Consider the following 19,753-nt stretch of genomic DNA (forward strand, 5'->3'; position numbering starts at 1 on the left):
TGTTATAAGAGTAAACACAGGGGCAACTGGGTGGTGTGGTAGATAGAGCACCAGCCCTGGAGTCAGAAAGACCTGAGTTCAAATCAGGTCTCACACACATAATATTGTAAGACAAATGTGTGACCTTGGGCAAGTCACTTAACCCTATTGCCTTGCAAAAAGAAATATAATCCTCCCTCAAGAACAGACAATCACTTCAAGAAAAATGCAGTTTAAAAAAGTAGGCATCTATTTGTATTCAGGCAACAGCACTGTCTGTGGAATAGATAGCATTCTTTACCATAAGTCCTTCAGAGGTGTCTTTGAGTCACAGCATTGCTGAGGAAAGGTAAGTCATTCACAACAGATCCTACTACATTACTTTTACTTTGTATATAGTAAATTTCCCATTGCATTTGCTCATATAAGATTTCTTTTTACTGAGAGCATCCTGCTCATCATTTCTTATAACAGAATAGTGTTTCATCATAATCATATACCACAATTTATTCAGCCATTTCCCCAATCTATGGGTACCCCCTCAATTCTTAGTTCCTTGTCACAAGAAAAGAGCTGCTATAAATATTTTTATACATATAGGTATTTTTCCTTCCTATTTTTTTATCTCTTCCAGTATATAGCCTAGTAGTGGCATTGCTAGGTCAAAGGGTAGGCATGGTTTTATAGCCTTTTGAGCACAGTTTCAAACTTCTCTATAAAATTGCTGTATCACAGCTCCTCCAACAATGCATTAATTTCATTTTCCTTCATCCCCTCCAACATTTGTCAACTTTTTCTGTCCTATTTGCAAATATAATAGGTATAAAGTAGTATACCTCATAATTATTCCAACCCACAATCCTCCCATTAATTTAGAACAATTTTTAAAAAATGGTTAACATACATAGCAATGATAATCTCATCTGAATACTGTTCATAACTTTTGATCAATTATCATTTGGAGAATGGCTCTTATTTTTTACAAATTTAACTCAGTTCTCTAAGTTTGAGAAATAAGATCTTTATCAGAGTAACTTTTTTTCAATATTTTTCCCTACAATTACTATTGTTAACTATATTTCTCTCCACCCTATTCCCCCCTTTTATGCTATTCTATCTCTACTTTCACCCTGTCCCTCCTCAAAAGTGTTTTGTATCTGACTACCCCCTCCAACAATCTTCCCTCCCTTCTCTGAACTTCTCCCTTCCTTTCTCCCATCCCTTTTCCCTCCTGTTTTCCTCTAGGGTAAAATAAGATTTCTATATTCAATTGAGTATATATGGTATTCCCTCTCTGAGCCAATTTTAATGAAAGTAAGGTTCACTTACTCCCCTCACCTTCTCCTCATTCACTCCACTGAAAAAACTTTTTCTTGCCTCTTTTATGAAATAATTTACCCCATTCTACCTCCCCTTTTCCCTTTCTACCTGTACATTCCTCTCTCACCCTTATCTCCCAACTGTGCTTTGTCTATATATGTTCCTTCTAACTTCCCTAATAAATGAGAAAGTTCATATGAATTAGCAGTATTATCTTCCCATGCAGGAATATCAGCAGTTCAATATCATTAAGCCCCTAATGATTTGTCTTTCCTGTTTACCTTTTTATACTTCATTTGAGTCTCAAATTTAAAGGTCAATTTTCTGCTCAGCTCTGTTCATTTCATCAAGAAAACTGAAAGTCTCCTCTTTCATTTCCTTAATCTATAAAATAGGGGTGAAATCTGCTTTGCCTTCCTCATAGGACATCTTAAAGGCTCAACTATGTTGCATTTATGTTACCATTTATTGTTGGCAAAAGGAACCCAGATATATAGTCTCATTTGATCAATCCTATAAAATAAATAGTAATATTATGCCAACTTTACAGTAATAATTGCAATATTGAACAGTCGGGGATCAGATCATGTCCCTATATGAGACTTTTCTGCCATCACCATTGTGATTTTATCCTTCTATAACCTAGCAGATGAAATCTGTGGAGCTCCTTGGGACACAGAAAGTGACTTTCCCAGGGTCCCACAGCTAGAAAGTCAGAGTCAGGATTTTACCTTGTTTTCCTGCTCCCAAGTTCAGCACTCTAGTCTGATCCCTTCAATCTAACAATTGAAAAAACTGAGTCTAATGAAGGTCAAATTACTTGCCCACAGTCACACAGATAAATGACAATAGACTCTGTCTTTACAGATGTTATGCTTTCCATTGGGACTCATTCCATTTCCATCTGTTGAAGTCCCTCCTTTGCATCACTGTTCATTTGATAAAACCTTTTCTCTTTCTCCAAATAAAAGTTATTTCTTCCTTCTCAAATCTCTTAAATCATTTTACCTGTGTCCTTCCTCTATACTTATTTCACTCTTCTTGGTTCATATTATATAGTCATAGGATATAGTCACAGATATCAAGATGTCAAAGTGGTAATACTGCTGATTCCAAAATTTACAATAATCTTGGAGCTTTTAAATAGATAAACTCTGGAAATATTTAGAAGTGTGCAAGTTTGGAGAGAAAGCTCACAGTCAAAGGACATTCCAGACCTTCATATCTTGGGGGAAGAGAGTTCTTTCCTTCCACCCATCAGTCACAGCAACTAGCACCTGAGCAACAGAGAGGGATTGAAATTTTATCAGTTCAGGTGAATACAGGCAAGGAGTCCAGGAAAGTGACCTGTCCAGCAAAAAGATGCTCATGAGAAGCAAGAGAAGTCTAACAATGGAGTAGGTAACCTAGTAGACACCACATGGAAGGATGTAATGAAGAGATAGCAAAAGGCATGTAAATACTTTAATACAATCCTTTTTGGATAACTTATAAACAAAATATTCTATTTGTTCCTAATCTTACCATGGATGCTGTGTATATCTGTGGGAGAGATGGTTCCAGGTTTATAAAGGGAATATTTTGGAGCTACTCTTCCAGGTTTAGAAATGCCTTTGTAAAGAGCTAATTACATCAAGTGGATGACTATTAACAGGAGGTCAACAGTAAGTCAAATCAATAAACATTCATTAAGTATTTACTATGTACCAGGCATTTTGAAAAGCCCTGGATATACAGAGAATGGCAAAAACAAAACAATAAACAGTCTCTGTTCTCAAGGAGCTCATAAGCTAAAGGGGAGAGAGGAGACAATATATAATTTTGTACAAACAAGATATAGATAAAGATATATATGTTAATTTAGGAAAAAAACTGATTTTCTCTTAAGACTTTTTGTACCGAAGACAATTTTTTTTAATCTTTCTTAGCCAAAAAGACAATCCCCCCCAGAACACATCTAAATTGGTCCACAAAAGCTTGTGGTTTAAAACAAAAGGCCAACTTTGAACCTGAGGGATGACAGAATATAAAGAATCTATAAAGTCCCCACCAGTCCTGCTCTTCCTCTTCCCCCCCCCACCTTCCCCCCTTCTCTTCCCCTTCTGTGCTTCACTTCCCTTCCCATCTCCCCTGTGTGTGTGATGCAGGGTCTAGGTCACATGCTTCTTCCTTGCCTCTCCAATACAGTTCATTATTTTTTAAAATTAATGAAAACATGCAATATTGATAACTATTATTTACTAGCACATGTGGTTGACATTTCTCCTGACTCTTTTTCTTCATGACACCCTGGAAGAAGAGTTAACACATCAACATTTCTTAAACCAAAAAACAAAAGGGGTTAATGTGGCTTTAAAAAAAGAAATGCATTATTATATACATGCTATATTATATATATATATATATATATGTATATATATCAGATATATATAGATATATTAAAAGTACCAATTTTTCCAAAGATGAAATTGTCCAATTCCCCTTAGAGTCCACTTTTGTTCTCCAGACATTTTCTATGTAAGAGGCTAAGCGTAAAGCTTCACGTATTAAAACAATTTGTACATGTAGAGAAAACAAGGACTTTTTCAGACTCACAACTATCCAAAAACAGCTGGATGTAGGATACACACACACACACACACACACACACACACACACACACACACTGCGGTTTTGTTTCTTGAAAGAATTTTTTTCATTATTTTTACATCTAACAAAGAAAAAAATTTTAAGAAAAGGGTAAGAATTCCAAGAGGATGATTTTAACATGCAAAGATATCCCTGGGGTTTCTTCTTTACACTTGCTTTCTTTTCCCCTCTCTTTCCCTCCCTCTTCTACTTTCTCTAAAATTTGAAAATAGAAAGCAAAAAAATGCCTCAAATGTAAATTATTCAATTAAAGTTGATTATACTTATAAATATGAACTTTCAATCACTGTATAGACTGTTAAAATTGATGTCTTATTACCTATTGTTAAATAAACTGTGTGAGACAGAAAAAATCATTAATTTGGGTATTTATATGTATTTTAGGCTGTAACTTCCTTGAGTGCAAGATCTATCCCATATATGTCTTTGGACCATTGCTTAGTACAGTGTTTACATAAAGTAAGAGTTTAAAAAATGTTCTTTATGATGATCAACCATGATAGATTTGCTCATTCCATCAGTGCAATAATCAGTGTCAATTTTAGGGGATTTGTGATAGAGAATACGATCTGTATCCAGAAAAGGAACTGTGGAGTTAAACAAAAACCAAAGCTTATTATCTTCAATTTTTAAAAGTTGTTTCATGTAATATGTAATTTTGCTATCTCTAATGTTTTCTTGTTTCCCTTTGGATCTGATTCTTCTTTCACAACTAGTTCAGTTTCGATCTATGCTTATCAAGGATGTAAATATAAATCCTATATCAGATTGCCTTCTGTTGGGGAGAGGGGAAGGGGAGGGAGGGGAAAAAATTGTAAAACTCAAAGCCATTTTTTTGTAATTGGAAAACAAAGAAAATATTTATGTAATAAAGAAGAAATATTTGTCATATGAAGTATTTAAAAAATAAAATCCTTTATGAACTTTCACTTAATACTAATTCAAAATGTCCATATATTCTTAGTTATTAGAAATTATATAAACTTTTGAGTAAGCAAGATTATTTATTTGAATTATAGAATTAAGATAAGGCTCTGAGTAAACAAAGAATTCTCTCCAGGAAAACATTTGCAGTTTATACTTATTTCTAGAGTAGGTGAATTATGGATATAGAAAATTATAATCACTAGAAGATTCAATTGATAGAAGGGGACAAAAACAAATGGGTTGTCCTCTATTTCATTATATATTCATTTTTCTCCCTGAAGAAATATATTCATTTTTGCTAAGCAGATTTTTAGAGACAACCCAGTTGAATTCTCTCAATATCTCCTTCCAAACACCTTTAAAATAGTGCCTCATATCAAATTTTGAAGTGGCAGAGCCAACAAAAAGTCAGAGTGAGATACTTTTCTGGCCTAAGAAAATATAAGAGGTTGGCAGAAATTTGTGACACTGAGGCAGAAACCTGTCCAGAGTGCATGGCAGCAACATTGGCTGCATTAGTAGAAGCAATAGCTTTGGGAGTTCTCAGCACAAAGATGGTAAAGGGGCCAGACAATTTGTCAGAAAGAGATTATAAGCAACCCCTTTCAGGTACTGCATACAGTTGGCACTGATTAGCAACTCTATTGCCCATACATAGTTCTGGGTTGCCATTTCAGGGAGCTCTGGATCATAATTCCAGGGCAAAGAGGTGCTTAGGGGTCCTTCCCATGTAAAGATCAGAATTTAGACCAGGAGAGCAATGATCACAACTCTCCCAGGATCTCACCACCTTAGAAGCACCAAAAATATGCAGACCCTCAGTATAGTTCTGAAAACAGTAGCCAAATATACCCTGACTTGAGATAGTGCTTTCCCATCCCAAGGTGAGAATAGCCCAATTTTAACAAAAAGTTCAAAGTCAAGAAATACACTGGAAATGAGATCAAAAAAGTAAAAAGAGAATTTGACCTTAAAAATCCACTAGGATGGCAGGGAAAACTACAAAATATGATCTCAGAAGAAAACAACAATGTAAAAGCAATTACATACAAAGCCTCAAATAAAACTGCTAATTGGACACAAGCTAACAAGAATTCCTAAAAGAGTTAAAGAAATGGATGAATGGTAGAGGAAAAATTGAGAAAAGAAATGAGAGTGATGCAAGAATATTATGAAAAGGTAACTAATAGTTCATAAAAGAAATATAAAAATATTAAAGAAAATAATGCCTTAAAATAGAATTGGCTAAACAATAAAAAGAGGCATAAAAATTCACTGAAGGTAAAAACTTAAAATTGGAAAAAGAGATGCAAAATCTCACTGAAGAAAAAATTCCTTAAAAATTAGAATGAGTAAGAGGTAGCTAATGACTCCATAAATCATCAAGAAACAATAAGTAAAGTCAAAAGAATAAAATGTGAACTATCACCTTAGAAGAACAATTGACCTAAAAAATAAATTGGAGATAATTTTTAAATTTTAGGACTATCTGAAAGCTATGATCAAAGAATCATAGACATCATATTTCAAGAAATTATCAAGATATTGTGATATCCTAGATACGGTAAAATAGAAATTGAAATAATTCACTGATTATCTTCTGAAAGAAATCACAAAATGAATACTCCAAGGATTATTTTAACCAAATTTTAGAGCTTCTAGAACAAAGAGAAAACACTTCAAGCAGTCAAAAAGAAACAATTCAAATTTATTGCAGCCATAGTCAGGATAACACAAGCTTCAGCAGCTTTTACATTAAAGGATTAAAGGACAATGAAGCTATGATTACAAGGAAAAATAATATACCCAGCAAAACTGAATATATTCCTTCAGGGAGAAAAATGGATATCCAATGAAATAGAGGACTTTCAACTATTCCCAATGGGGAAAAAAAGAATTGAATAGAAAATTTGACACTCAAACACAAGGTTCAAGAGAAGCATAAAAAGGTAAGCACACAAGAGTAATTATAATGGTCGAAATTGTTTGTTGTTTTTTGGTTTTGTCCTAAAATTTCTAAGAGTATCAATGACATCATGGGTGATAGCTTAATTCATGAATGAATTGAATTTATGTAAGGCAGTATTGCACAATGTCATCAGTTTAACTCTCTCTCTTCAAGAGTCATTGAAGTCCAATGGATAAATAAAAGTCAAAGTGGCCCAGGATTCAGTGGATGACCTTGGTGTCTGACCAAGCTCTAAGCACTCCACAGCACCTGTTTCAGCCACCATAGTGGCCATTAGACCAAACCATTCTCATCTCCCTATTCACATGCTTGGAATAGACATTCCCTCTAACTCACTGATGAGTTTGAGGGATGTCATAAACCTGGTTTAACCCATCAACCAAGATAATTTATTGAGTGTGGCTGCCATGCTTCTCAGAGCCACAGGTCAGAGGTGGATAAAAAAATGGGCAGCAAGGTGGATGGGTCACCCAAAAAAGGGCTCAGCAAACCCTCACAGCAGAGATGATAGTCTTCCTGGAACAAACCCTTATGGTTAAAAAACATTAAACTATTTACATTCCTATATGGAAAGATGATACATGTTTTAAATTCCAAGAACTATGTCATTATTATGGTGGTTAAAAGTAGTTTAATAAACAAGAGACCATAGATATAAGTCAGTTGTGTTAGAATGATCTAAAAAAATACACTGGGAGAAGGGGGAGAGGAAAGAAAGAATAGAGGAGATATTTTCACATAAAAGAAAAATATAAGAAAAACTTTTTACAGTGAAGGGGGAAATGGGAGGCAGGGTGGCAGGCAATACTTGAACCTCACTCTAATCAGAATTGATTCAAAGAAGTGTGTGAAATATATACACACTCATTTTTCTTTAAAAACCTAAATTGATAAGAAAAAGGAAAATTCTGAGGTAGTGCCCCACACCTATAAAAATGACAACTTCTGGAAGGATGAGGGAAAAATAGACTCACACTGGTATAGTAATGAACTGCTACAACTATTCTGGAGAACAATTTGGAACTATATAGAGAGTTATAAAACTATGCATGCCCTTTGACCCTGTGATAATACTACTAGGTTTATATCACAAAGAGATTAAAGAAAAAGAAAAACCACTTATATGTATAAAAACATTCATCAACTTTTTCTGTGATGACAAAGAATTGAAAATTAAGGGCATACCAGTTAAGGAATAGCTGAATAAGTTGTGGCACATGATTATGATGAAGTACTATTGTGCTGTGGGAAATGACAAGGGGAGTGGTTTCAGGAAAGCATGACAAAACCTCTATGAACTGTTGCAAAGTGAAGAGAATCAGATCATTCTGTTCAGTAACAACAATGTTGTAATGATGATCAGTTGTGAAAGATTTGGCTACTCTGATCAATACAATGATCCAAGACAATTCCAAAGGACTCATGATAAAAAATATGCTATCATAGCTAACTGATGAACTGTGGATGCAAATTGAAGTAAAATTTTCTTATGTCATTTTTCTGCTTTTTTTCAAAACATGACTAGAATTCAAAATTTAAAAAGAAAATGTCGAACAAAATAACAAATTAAAACTATTTTTAAAAGACTCAAAAGACTGGTTAATTGCAGAATATTGCACATACTAGAAGAAAATTGACATGTTGGCTAATTTTGCTAACCTGTTTTTTTGTCTCTATTTTAAAAAAAATTAATTTCAAAGATGAGTCATTGGGGAGAGGGGTGGGGTTGGGAGGGAAAGACATTAAGAAATGAAGTTGATATAAGAACAAAAGCTGTCAAAGGATAGAGCAAAAGCCCTGGAGTCAGGAGGACCTGAGTTCAAATCCAGCCTCAGACATAAAGTAATTACCTAGCTGTGTGACCTTGGGCAAGTCACTTAACCCCATTGCCTTGCAAAAAAAGTCAAAAAGAAAAAAAAGAACAAAATATGTACCAAAATATCAAAGATAGAATGTATGATTTAAGTACTCTATCTCAAGGATACAGGAAGAATTGAGGTAGGAAAATTAAAGAGTGCTTTTTCCTTGGGGTTAAAAGATTGCATAATAAAGGTTGCATAAAAGAGTTGCATTTAAAAGATTGTATAAGGGGAGGCTAGGTGGCACAGTGGATTGAGCACTGGACTTGGAGTCAGGAGTACCTGAGTTCAAATCCAGCCTCAGACACTTAATAATTACCAAGCCGTGTGGCCTTGGGCAATCCACTTAACCCCATTGCCTTGCAAAAAAAAAAAAAAAAAAAAAAAAAAGATTGTATAATAAATATTATTTAAAAGATTTACAAAATACTAATAGGAAGGATATATACCACTAGAAAAACACCAGAATGCAAAACCAGAAGAGACAAGGTCTGGATCACCAGAGGATACAAAAATGTGGAAGAATTATTACAAGGACAATAGAGAAATCTCTGTCTATAGTTTGGACTAGGCATCAGTCCAATAACAATAGCACTATAACACTATAACATTGATTGGGACATTTGGGCCTGAGGTATTTGTGACATTCCAGAAGGGACAAGCAAGGACCAATCAATACATCAGTAAGTATCTATTAAGTGTCTACTGTGTGTTGGTATTAGTTGTGGGACAACCCCCCCCCCAAATAAACAATTTCTGCCCTCAGGTTGTGGGACACGAATAGGTAGGTTCCAGCTTTCCAAATACAAAGGCCTTCATCCAGAAGGAAAATTTGGCATAAGTGATTTTTTTTTTTTACTCTGGGCATTTCCACCACAGCTTTAAGCCAAAACATGACTGCATCAATAAAATTCTTTATAAATTCCAGTAGACAGTCAGATATCCCATGATCCCAACGGCCACAAAGGAAGGGAATGTCTATGAGCATCACTAATGAAATAATCAATCAAGGAATGGTTTTTGTCTGTTTTGATCCATGTGTGACTGCTTTCCCAGCTTGGAAGGAGACCTTGAACTAGGATGCTTCTTTGGGTTATGTGCTTTAGAATTCAAGCATACAAAGGTAAGTGAATATTGTATGCCCACTGAATCCTTTAAACCTACACATCTGGCCCTTCTTCATGCAAATGGAAATGTTAAATTCAATATTTTAATTCCACAAATTTGGATTGTGCATATATGAAAGGCATTGTGCTAAGCATTATTGGGAATGCAAAGAAATCAAAAACACAGGCTCTTGCAATATAAGGGAGTTAAGAGATGCATATAAAAAACTGTAATATGAAGTAGTATGTGACAAAGTTCACATGAGTGGAGCAAATAAACTCCATACTCTGTGATCTATAAATTATTATATTAAGCTCTCCCCCCATATCAATACCAACCAGAGTGTCAACTCTGTGATTATGATGATAAAAAAAGAAAATCTCTTCTCAAAGAAGGTATATTCAAAGGACCCAATTTAATACATTTGTTGGCAATTTATTTTTATGACACTTTAAAATTTATAAAACAATATGTCTTGTTAGAACCCTTTGAAATTTGGTAGTAAAATCATTACTACTCCTTTTGTTGTTTTATTTTTGGGTTTTTTTTCAAAAGAGGGAACTAAGGCTTTTAAAGGTTAAAGTTTAGGTTTTCATTTTCTTTTCCCTGATTAGTTTTCAAAATGTTTCACTCAGACCCTCCTCCTTTACTAACAACAAAAAAGCTATAATAAGCTGTGATAGATGTCTGAGCAAGAGATGATAAATAAATGCCACATGAGGGTAAATCATGTTGCTTCATGGATGATAAACTAGAAAGGGGAAGTGAACAAACACAAATCTGTAGTCAGTTTGAATTTAGGGATATGACAATTCAATATGCATTTTGCACCAAAAGTTATTTGGCTTTTACATTTTACCCAGTATTACTTTTCATCCCTTCACATCTTTCATATTGTTCAAATAATTTGATTTTTTTCTTATGTTTTTCATTAGTATGCTAGCAGACATGCTTTTAGAAGGAAAAAAGTCATTATCTCAAAGAACACACAGCTCTCCTCTCACTCTCTCCCCAACCTCAATATCTCTGTCAAGCTATTCCCACTATTACACTTAGAAGTCAGTTGGACCTTGGCTGACAGGTGGATCAATATGACAGATGTTACAGCTCCCAGTACAATGCTCCACACACAGTGGGCACTCCATAAATCTGACTGACACAGTCTTCAGCATTCCAAGAAGAACAAAGAGAGGGATATAAAAGCAATCATTTAAATAACTGATGAGTTGGGGTGAAATTTAACCAGACACTCAGCAAATCCTTTTTCTTCCATGTTCTGACTGAAGGGAACAAATTTGTTCCAAAATGTCTTGTGGCTACCCTTGTTTTTCTGTTTTCAAAGGCTTAGACATTTTCTCTGGGGTTTGATGACTCCAAAAGGGTAAACAAGAAAAATCATACAGATCATTCAACCAACAAGTATAAATTATGTAGTTATGAGGCAGTGCTAGTCACTGCAGAAGTAAAAATAACAGATGAAATGTTATCTACTCAAAGAGAACCTATTTTCTAACAAAATTAATATAAAGTAAGTAGAAAATAGATATAAAAGGAATGGATGCAATAAATCAAGGAAATTTGAAAAGGAGAGCACTAGCAGTTGGGGAATCAAAAAAGGTTGCATGTAGAAGGTGAGACTTGAACTGAATTCTTGTTGTAAGAGAAGGATTCTATGAAATGGAAGGGAGAAGAAAGTGGGGAAATTTCCAGATCTGAAGCAACTGTAAAGGCATGGAGATGGGTATTGTGTACGAGGAACAAAGAGAAGATGGGTTTGATTATTATATCAGTAAGTGTGGAAGGGGAAACAATGTATATTGAATCTAGGAAAATAGATTGGGGCATTGTTGCATAAGATTTTCAAAACTAAACAGAAGAGTTTATATTGATTCTAGAAGCAATAGAGAGCCACTGAAGTTTAATGAGGAGAGCAGCAGAATCAGGTCTGCATTAAAGGAAAATCACTTTCTCAACAGTGTAGAGGATTAAATGAACTAAGAAGTAAGAGAACTGAGGTAGGGAGACTGGTTAGGAAACTGTTGCAATAATTTAAGTCATAGATGATGAGAGTTTAGAGAAAAAAGAGTTGATGTCAGGAGAAACTGTGGAGACAGAAAAAACATGATTCAGTAACTGATTGGAAATGTGGGATGAAAGAGAGGGAAGGAGAGACAGAGAGAGAAAAATCAAAATAAGCACATCTAATTAAGTCTCAGATAACCTGTTTGAAAAAAACCTGCCAAGGCCCACATGAATACTTCATGTCCCATATGGTTCCTTTATCCCAATCCCCATTATTTTGAGTTTTTTAAATCCTGTTACTAAACTATATTTGGCTTCAGAATTTGTCCACCTTCTCCTTCCTTCACCCAGTAACCTCATGTATATCCCATCCCTTAAGTTAAATGGTATCCATATACACACATTCACACATTCACACTTGCACACACACGCAGACATGCACACACACACACACACACACACACACACACACACACACACATTTTTTGGAGAAGATTGGAAAGCTTGAATCACACAATCCATTACAAACCTTTACTTCTTCTTATTGGGCAGGAGGGAATGGAAAATTTTACCTCTGAATACCCTTTCAACTCTTGAATTCTAAGATTGATTCCAGGATTCCATTCTGACAAGGGAATTATGAAGGTTCCTAGGTTTTGGAGTTGGAAGGTACTTCAGGGGACATTAAATATAAACCTTTCATTTTACAGATGAGAAAACTGAGGCCTTGATACGTTAAGTTACTTGTCTAAGATTATACAGGGAATAAGTGGTAGAGTCAAGAATGGAAGGAAGATTCTCTGATTGCAAATTCAGTGTCTTTTTTTAGGCTTGGTTTTTGTTTTTGTTTTTTTTGCAAGGCAAATGGGGTTAGGTGGCTTGCCCAAGGTCACACAGCTAGGTAATTATTAAGTGTCTGAGACTGGATTTGAACCCAGGTACTCCTGACTCCAAGGCCGTTGCTTTATCCACTATGCCACCTAGCTGCCCCAAATTCAGTGTCTTTTTCAAAGCATCATAAAATATATTCAAATTATGGGAGGATCTTAGCTTTTCATGAGCATAGGATTCACAGAACTGCACAGGTGTGATTTTTCATAGTCAAATATTTCCTATCTCTTGGATCTAAATGAAAATATTTGTGTGTTAATATGTCATGTTTCTCTTACTATTTCACTTAGCTCTATGTTTCCTCCAGCAGCAATAACTATATGTTTCTGGCCCTCTAATTTGTAGCCATGGAAATAATCATGGTGTGTCAGTTCCCTTTCCCTAAGATTTTTGACTCAATCTAATTGACATGCAGTGAGGGTAGATGCTTTCTTTTCTGGGCAAGGCTTAAAATAATTTGTTTTCTTATTTCAGGATTCTGATCACTTCTCAGTCCTCATAATTAAGGATCTCTAAATTAAATGACTGTAAAAAATTCAACATTATAATTATCTCACAAATAGATGAGAACGGGGAAAAAAGATAAAGTAACAAAGTATGAGCACAATTATTTTATAAATTAGCAGTCATAGGAAAAATTATTTTAAGTATTTTTAAATAAGAAAGATGAATAGGTATTGTTCATGTCAAACATGCATGTATTGTTTTTCCTGTAAAAGAATGTTTGAGGGAAATGGTGTTCAATTCTATACAACATTCAGAAACATACTGAAAAATACCACTGACTTGGACATGAAATCAAATGCAAAAACCAAATGTATTTTTCTACCATTGAAATATTTGTTTAAAGAAGCTATTTTTGGATATGGATAAAAACTTTTTAACAATTCCCCTTTATCAATGGGGACTCTGGAGATTCTGAATGATCAATTATCATAGAGGTGGTAAGATCCACTATCTATACATTGGTGGGATGTTCAACTGTGCCTTAATAAGACATGAATGAGGTTTTTTCAAACTTTTGCAGAGGCCTATTCACAGAAAAGATAGAGTGAGAACAGAGGAAATGTAAACATTCCCCTTCCCACACTCTTGAGAGCACATTCTCTCCTATGTTACTCCGTCCCTAGAATAGGCTTAAACTCAGAATTATTTCTACATAGCATTCACTGAACAATTCACTTCCAAATACAACAGATTAGGTAACTTCTAAGTAGATTTATTCCCCCCAGCTGAAGCAAGATGCAAAGGGACAGAGCAATTTGGTGATCCTTCTTGGAGTAGGGAAGAACCATTTGGACCAAAGGACAATTCTGTGGGAGACAATGACCAAAGATGTGCAGTTACTAGGAAAGTTTGGAACATGAAATAGCAGGGTATGGTGACAGTCAGGACTCCCATGCTGATACTGTTATAAGCTATTGTCAGGAAACGGGGCATGTCCATATAGCCTTTTGTCAGCATCCCATTTCAGTGCTGTGGGTGCAGAACACACTTAAGCACCACAAAGTTCCAGATGCTTAGGAGGGCATTCCCAGGACCTAAGATTAAGCATCATATTTTCCTGTTGGCCTGAATTGATGATACCTGGAGAATCATTGAAGTATCTTCAATGATTTCTAACTAATTGTGAATTAGTGGCTTAAACTTATCCTTTCTCAAAAAAACATTGGAAGTGTAAAAATAGAAGTTGAACTTACTGGTTGGCTCTTATTTCTCAGATGAGAGATGAGACAGATGAATACCATCCTAGAAAAGGTTTCTGTACTTGGGAGATGCCTTTTTTAGACATCTAGGTACATTCTCGCAGTATATATTTTATAAGAGGGCTGTTTCTTCTTTAATTACACTTTATCCAACCCAAGCAATTATTTAATAAGTTAATGAGAGAGGAAGCATGTCATATAATGGATAGAAAGTCAGCCTTAGAGTGGGAAAAACCTGGGTTCAAATCCTATCTATAAAAAATACTGGCTGTTTGACCCTGGACAATTCTCTTAATCTTTCAATACACCTAAGTGCAGATGGTTCTTCATTTGTAGTAGAATTTTTCTCCTTCATAGTCCACAATTATAGTTGGGGGGCAGGGGGTGAGAGAAAATGTCAGGGGAAAGAAAATGATGATGCTGGCATTGGGGCATTTGATTAACAGTTGTAACGAGAAGGAATAAAATAGCTAATGGATGAGGTAATAAGCCAAGTAATTTCATGGACACACACACACACACACACACACACACACACACACACACACACACACACAATACTCAATGGGTTAGTTAGAATAAAAACAGTTGTGTTTAGAATTCGACTCCAGAGAAATAGACATCTAGCTAATATGCAATGTTTTGCTTGCAAATGTTTAACAATCATCTCTCCACACTCCCTACCCAAAAGGAAAAAAGTATACCAAATACACAATTTTAAGTTTAGTTTGAATTTTTTTCCAGCAATCTCAAATCAAATCAAGAAAATTGTAAGTCAAAATGTAAATATTCACATTGAAAATTTAACATAGGAGCTGACTCTTAACATTGCACTCTCAGCCATATTTTTAAAAAATCTTTTAACCTATGATGCAATTTATAGGACCTATTTAAAACCTATGATCTTTTTGAACATTAATTTTCATCAGCAAGGCTGCTGACTTGATTTCCTTTGGTTTTCAATTGAGTTTATAGGCAAAAGGGAAATATAATCTTTTTTATTCAATCCCAGAGAATTTTAAAAGTGATTTCATTGTTTGAAATGATTCAGCTTGCTGTTTCTCAGCCTAATATAGCCAGAAAGTAGGAAGGATAAATAAATGATCAAAAGGTATAAATAAACCTCAAGAGAATTGTATATTACTCTTAACATTACTCCAAACCACGCAGTGAAATGAAAACTAAATCAATTCTGAGGTTTTACCTCATATTCAGAAAATTGGCAAAGATGACAAAAATAGTCAATGTTAAAGGTACTATGGGAAGTCAGGTCCATTAATACACTATTGGTTAAAGTGTAAATTGATTCAACCATCCTGGAAAAGAATTTGGAGTTATGAAAAAAGTAACTAAGCCATTTTTACCTCTTTACCCAGAGGACTTCTTTTAGATATAAATCACAAGAAGAAAATTCATATATATATATATATATATATATATATATATATATATATATATATATATATATATCTGAAAATCTTACATCAGCAATTTTTGTGGTAGCAAAAAAAATATAAAAGAAAATGACTTGACTTACAAATATAATTAGACATCATTCCATAAGAAAGAATGAATATGATTAATTTGGAAAAGCAAGGAAAGACTTGTATGAACTATAATAGAGTGAAGAAAATAGAAATTAAATGAATTACTTAGAGTCAATTTTGGTTTTCCTGATTCCAAGGTGAGGAATCTATCCACTGTCATATCTAGCTACCCTATTATAATTAGAACAAAAAGAAAGAAAGAAAGAAAGAAAGAAAGAAAGAAAGAAAGAAAGAAAGAAAGAAAGAAAGGAGCAGAAGTAGGAGAGAAAAGACAGAAAGGGAAGAATTTAAGCATAAGAACACTAGATGATCGTTATTTACAACTCCCATAGAAAATAGAAAAACTAAAATTCCTGGTATAGAAAAATAGAAAATTCAAAGCTAATTTACTTCTATCAATCAGCCTGACTCCTAAGAGATGAGTTTTCTCTTGTGCATGGTTTATTCTGTAGTTGTTTTTTTGTAAACAGATTATTCAGGGAGGTTTATACTCAAGACTCTTTTCCCCCCTGAAGTCTGGGGGCCTAAGACTGTCCTAGGAATTCAACATATATTTTAGTCCAAAAAGGTTATTTTGGGGCAGAGGAAGGCAGCATAATGGTTTGACCCTGAGATTTCTGTCTCCATACCACTACTTCCCTGGGTTACTGCCCAGCAGCAACAGAACCTTTTGGGTTCCCCCAAAAGACAAAACAGAGGACAATTGTCCTTACTTGTCTCTATCCTAAGATAGGGCATGAGAGAGGACTGTTATTAATTTGGATTTCTATTCCTTTTCTTTTCTCCTCCCTCTACCCTACATTCTGATAAAGGGAAGACAGTGCCCTCCCTTGTATTACTCACCATGACCCTATCCCACAATGAGCAGAACAATCACTATGAGGGTTCTCTTATCCAGAGGTGGCATTCTGGGTGGACTCTTCATGGTGACTTAAAGTACAAAATCTGTTAAGGTCTGATGGGACAGTTCCAAGGAATTGGGGGGGGGGGGGCTTATTTCTTCTCTGCTTAGTAGTATGCTATACCAGTACACCAGTACTCCTTGAAAAATTTAACAGAAATGAAGTTTCCAACAACAGGCAGGCACTAGTATCCTGTTTTGTCAATTAAGATTGGAGAATGTATAAGTCCCATTCTATATTCTAGAATAACTAAAAGTTTTCCTCAGAGAAAGCCACAGAGGTCCTTTCATATGGGACCCTGATTCTATATTTCACTCCCAAAATTGATGGTGGATCACAAAGTCTTTTTTGCTCCTTCATGATGCAAATTGAAGAGTGAGAATAGATTTTCTTTTTTTTGTTTGTTTTGTTTTGTTTTTGCAAGGCAGTAGGGTTAAGTGACTTGCCCAAGGTCAAACAGTTAGGTAATTAAGTGTCTGGAGGCCGGATTTGATCTCAGGTCCTCCTGACTCCAGGGCCAGTGCTCTATTCACTGGGCCACCTAGCTGCCCGGAGAATAGATTTTCTAAAAAGCATATCTTAGTTTTTTGTTCCTGCTAATGAAAATATATGACATACTGATAACTAGAGAAATTAAAATTAAAGCAATTCCGAAGTTCTACCTCACAACTTTCACAGTGGCAAACTGACCAAAAAAGAATAATGTCAAATGTTGGAAGGACTCTAGGAAAGCAGGCATATTCTTTGACCTAGCAAAACTACTGCTAGGTCTAAATCCTCAAATAGATTTAAGAAAGAAGAAAAGGATTCATACATATGAAAATATTTCTAATAGCTCATTTTGTAGCAACAAGAAATTGAGGGGGTGGTCAGTTGGAAAATGGATGCAATAATGGGATATTATTATACCATAAGAAATGATGAAAGAGCTAGTTTCAAGGGAAACTGGGTAGACTTGTATGAACTGATGCAGAGTAAAGTATAAACATAACAAACAGTACAATTTAGCTAATTAACATTCAATGTTAAACAAACAAGTTGAATAACTAAAGAACTTTAATCCATACAATGGCCAAATCTAACTCAGAAAAATGACCATGAATCATATTACTCATCTCCTGACAGACTGAGGCATATATTTTTGGTTATGACCAATGTAGTCATCTGTTTTGCTTTACTATTCAAATTTGTTATGAGGCTTGTTTGTTTTTTAATGATGAGACAGAGGTGAAAAGGAGAAAAAAATTATTTTCATTGAAAAATAATTTTAAAAAGAAAGAATATCATCAATAGAAATCATTTAAAGATTTAAAATTCATTAATAAAATTAATACACAATTTAAGTTTTTATACCTGTCTGTCCCTATTTCCCAGTTACTTAAACCCTAATTTTCTAGGGATGTACATTTGTTCGTTTAGAAGTCAATTATTAAGCATCTATGTGTAAAGTGCTCTGTTAGGCACTTGGAATGAACAGATGAATAATTTTAGTCTATGCCCTCAAGCATTTAATTTCTAATAGTGAAGATAAAATATTTTCACAATTACATAAGAAAAATAAACTATTTCCAGGTGATGAGTGCAAAAGTACATTTATAGGTGATATGTAATACTTCTAATTCAGTGGAGATTAGGACAGAGAGAGAAATCATAGAATTGTAGATTTAGGATCATCTAGACTAATGTCCTCATTTTACAGATGAAGAAACTGAGGTCTGAAGAATGAAGTAATTTTTCTAAAGTCAGGGAAAACTTAACTGAATGAGAACAGGTTTCAATTGTTCAAAGACTTTTAGTGTGAAAAGCCCAGAGGATTGGAGACTTATCATCATCCTAACAACAACTCTGGGACTGCAGCAGATAATGGCAGTACCTATATCAGGAACTGAGAACAGATTAGACAAGATGAGGAAGGATAGGTTCAAGACTCTACAAAGATCCCAGAAAAAAATTACAACCTTCCTAAGAAGAACTTCACCAGAAACCCAAGGTGGGGGGGACCTCCAGCTGCCTTCTGGTAGGAGAGGATATCATGGACTTTTAGGGAGACATTTTGTGCAGAATATTCTATTTTATCACATTAATCAATGCTCTTTTCTAAAAGCTGATTAATTCTTTATTACTAATTTATATCATTGAGGGAAGCACATTACTAGGGCCTCACGAAGCATCTATAGCATCAGAAAAACAACCCCTTATCTTCTCGGAATTATACCTGAAGCTGTAAAGAAACAAAGTAGTTATGCCCTTGGGATGTGACTCATCAGTGTAAATGATTGAAACAGTAGCTTCAGAAATAAAGCAATTACAAATGACTAATAGACCCACAACTGTGCTTAGTAGATTAATCTGGTGGCAATGTACATGGTGTATTAGGATACTATTATAAAAGTTCCAAAATAATAAAGAGAGAAAACTATTCCTAGTGTTTGTAGGGAGTTGTACCCTATTGTATATAGCAGGAAAAGAATGTCTAGTACTTGATGCTCTCTTATTTGCATTAACTTAATTACATTTGTATATTTTCTTAATTAAATACATTTGGTTTTTTAATTGATTTCTGTTACATAATATTGTCATAGGGAAACTAGTTATACTGGTGGGAACTCAGAGCTCTGAACCCATTTTAACAAATTCAATGGGTTGTCCAATTTTTTTTCTTCTAGAATTTAGTATTTTTACATATTAATTAGCATCCTTCTTTCATCTTAACATTTCACTAATCCAGAGTAGAATACTCTACAAAACTTTTGAGAAATGGAATTTGCCTTATGGATTCAAATTCTATGACTAATGAATCATAACATATGGATTGCTTATCCTAAATTACCATGTAAGTTCAAGCAAGTTTCTCTTTGGGCTTTGGTTTTCTTAT

This window comes from Macrotis lagotis, chromosome 3 (genome assembly GCF_037893015.1).
Source record: "Macrotis lagotis isolate mMagLag1 chromosome 3, bilby.v1.9.chrom.fasta, whole genome shotgun sequence".
In the NCBI taxonomy this organism is placed as follows: domain Eukaryota; kingdom Metazoa; phylum Chordata; class Mammalia; order Peramelemorphia; family Peramelidae; genus Macrotis; species Macrotis lagotis.